The sequence below is a fragment of the Salvelinus sp. IW2-2015 genome, unplaced genomic scaffold, assembly GCF_002910315.2.
Source record: "Salvelinus sp. IW2-2015 unplaced genomic scaffold, ASM291031v2 Un_scaffold2572, whole genome shotgun sequence".
Taxonomy (NCBI): Eukaryota; Metazoa; Chordata; class Actinopteri; order Salmoniformes; family Salmonidae; genus Salvelinus; species Salvelinus sp. IW2-2015.
This window is the reverse complement of record NW_019943882.1, coordinates 1-3,450: the sequence shown is the minus strand read 5'-3', so window position 1 is coordinate 3,450 and position 3,450 is coordinate 1. Positions and strand designations below refer to the sequence as shown.

Here is a 3,450-nt window from a genome sequence, read left to right as displayed (position 1 = left end):
CGTCCCTTACTAAATCTGTCACTTCCCCGCGTTATTATTAACGAACAATTTTTTACATAAACAAACATTTGATTAGTAAAATATGAAATAAGTAGTCTCTTCCTCAAATGAAGGGATGATGACACAATCTTGCTAGAGGGAGAGAATCTAATTTTCATTGGTCCTCAACTCGTGGCTCAGACACTTATTCAGGATAAAGAGTTAGCTCTGAGTTAGCCTGCTTCAGAGCAGGTTAGTTCTGAAGGACTTGTTGCCATAGCTGGCTAAAAGGCAGCCACTTTCATGGTACCGGTTATCCTGAGTTGAACTCAGAGTTGACCAAAGTTACCTCAGTACTGCTCAGACCTGATTCATAGTACAAGGCTCTGGACATCAAAGATAGCGTTACACACCACAGAGCGAGAGAGACACACACCACACACACACACGTCTCTTACCTGTTTGTATGTAACAGTAACCTCTCTTGACGTTGATCCCATTACCTTTAGTTGACCTTATATCTCTATCTCTCTCTCTCTCTCTCTCTCTCTCCTATCTCTCGCTCTCGCTCTCGCTCTCGCCTCTCCCTCTTCCTGTAACCTCTAACTTTTGATCCCAGTTCCTCCTTCAGTTTACTCTCTCTCTCTCTCTCTCTCTCCTCTCTCTCTCTCTCTCTCTCTCTCCTCTCTCCTCCTCTCTCTCTCTCTCTCTCCCTCTCCTCTTCTCTCTCTCTCTCTCTTCTCTCTTCTCTCTCCTCTTCTCTCTCTCTCTCTTCTCTCCTCTCTTCTTCTCCCCTTTCTCTCTCATCTCTCTCCTTCTTTTCCTGCTCTCTGTACTCTCTCCTCCAGCCCGCCCCTCTCTCCTCTCTCGCTCCTTCTCTCTCAATCCCCCTCTCTCCCTCTACCTCTCGTGGGCGTCGGTCTCTCGTCCTCTCTCCTCTCTCTCTCGTCTCTCTCTCTCTCTCTCTCTCTCTCTCTCTCTCTCTCTCTCTCTCTCTCTCTCCTCTCTCTCTCTCTCTCTCTCTCTCTCTCTCTCTCTCTCTCTCTCCTCTCTCTCTCTCTCTCTCTCCCTCATTGGAAGTAAGATTCTTCCCATATCTGGGATTTGTTCTAACTATAAATAGCAGAGAAATACACAGAGGGGAACCTGCTTCTCTCCACCACAAAACTCACACATATACACACACACACATTCACACAAACATAGATACACACCACACTCACACATTAGAAACACACCCACACACTCACACAAACATAGATACACACACACATATACACACACACACTTCACAACATAATACACACTCACACATACAAAAAACACACACACATGACACACACACGCTCACACATATAGAAACACACACCACTCACCACACATAGATACACACACACACACACACACATTTAGAAAAACACACACACACTCACAAACATAATACAACACACACCACACACAAAACTCACAACATAGACACACACACACACACTCATGCGCACGGAGCATATACTCATAACACACACAACCTCATTAAACATGTCCTCCTCTCACAGTTAACTACTAGTTAAGTCGTGACAGTGAATGAACCTACATGTTCAAGCAAATCTTTTACCTAAATATAAAATGGCATTGCCCTAGTTCTATTCTGAGTAGTTACACACACACACACACAACACACACACACACAACACACACACACACACACACACACCACCACACACCACACACACACACACACACACACACACACCACACACACACACACACACACACACACAACACACACACACCACACACACAGTGTTACGGGGGTATGTGTGTGTGTGTCAGGTCTCTTACCTCCTGCTTGCTCTGTGCCTGTTTTTTTTCAGGTCCTCTGCAGCAACTGACCTGATTCTGCTCCGTGTGGTTGGCTCTCAGACACAAAGCTCCGCCCCAAAATGAAACTCTGGGATTATAGAATGACAACGACTAGAAGAGACACATGAAAAATGAACATTGATTTAACATTACACGACAGTAGTGTAAATGTCATGAGAACGTCACAAGATGCCAGATATTAACGAAATAGAAGGTGGAACAGGCATAAAAACATCTGAACTCTCTCTCCCTGGCTTCTCCCTCTCTCAACAGTAGTAAACTACACTAATAACTCTGTCTTTCTCTCTCCCTGGCTTCTCCCTCTCTCGTAAACTACTAATAACTCTGTCTTTCTCTCTCCCTGGCTTCTCCCTCTCTCTAAACTAACTAACTAACTCTGTCTTCTCTCTCTCCCTTGGCTTCTCCCTCTCTCTAACTAAACTAACTAACTCTGTCTTTCTCTCTCCCTGGCTTCTCCCTCTCGTTCCAACAGGTTAAACTAACTAATAACTCTGTCTTTCTCTCTCCCTGGCTTCTCCCTCTCTCAACAGGTAAACTAACTAATAACTCTCTGTCTTTCTCTCTCCCTGGCTTCTCCCTCTCTCAACAGACAAACTTACTAACTCCCTCTCTTTTTCCCTCTCCTTCTGTTTCTCCTCTCTCCTTTTCTCTCTAGACTCGACCATGATATGAGCCAGCTCCCTGGCCTCCACTCTCTCTGCACACACATAAAAGGTTATCTGGGATCAGATAGCAGTTGTCTGACTGGTGACCATTGCTTCCTGTCCATTTTGTCACTTGAGGCTCTGATTGGAAATAGAGGGTCCAGGTCATTTATAACCGTTGTGTAAATTTCATACTAAATTTCATCGTGCAACTTTTCTGAAAAGTCTGAAAATATTGTGATTTACAAAATTTGGCGCATGTTTCCCGTTATAAATTAGACCTTTCGTGAAACTGCGGGTCTGAACGAGCATTAAAACTCCACCTGGAAAACACCCTCCATTCACCTTTTATGGTGACAATACCACCCTTCATTTTCTGTATTTGTTATTTATTTAACTAGGCATGTCAGTTAAGAATTCATTCTTATTTACAACGACGGCCTACCCCGGCCAAACCCGGACACGCTGCGCCGCCCTTTGGGACTCCCAATGACGTCCGGATGTGATACAGCCTGGATTCGAACCATGGACTGTAGTGACACATCTTGCACTGAGATGCAGTGCCTTAGACTGCTGTGCCACTCGGGAGCCCCCTGTATAACTTGGAACTATTGGAATTAGGCCACTGCACTTACTAAAAGAAAGAGCAACGGCAATTTTGATCACATAGTGGTTTGGGCAGAATGTTTTGATATTTTCCAGTGACTTTTTCAAATTAAACATGTAGCTTAGCATATCTACAGTATAGTGAGTACCTGTCCACCCGTTCTGCAATACTGATTGTATATTCGAAACAATTTAAAAGTAGGCTAAATGCCACAGCCCAGACGTCTATGCAAAAGATAAATTATTGTTCAAAATTTAGTTTAGCAATAGATTATTGGGTGTTAATATCCTGCCTTGGTATAGGCTCTGAGATTACATAGGCAGTGATGTCACGCTC

At 44.0% G+C, this 3,450-nt stretch overlaps 1 long non-coding RNA gene across 1 annotated transcript in view; it reads right to left on the bottom strand.

Annotated features, from left to right (window-relative positions):
• LOC139025370 (uncharacterized) overlaps positions 1-615 on the bottom strand; it is a 32,702-nt gene extending 32,087 nt beyond the window's left edge. The window contains exon 1 of the long non-coding RNA XR_011476947.1: positions 580-615. This is a non-coding gene — a long non-coding RNA (uncharacterized lncRNA). The remainder of the gene's footprint in view (positions 1-579) is intronic.
• Positions 616-3,450: the final 2,835 nt, after the last annotated feature.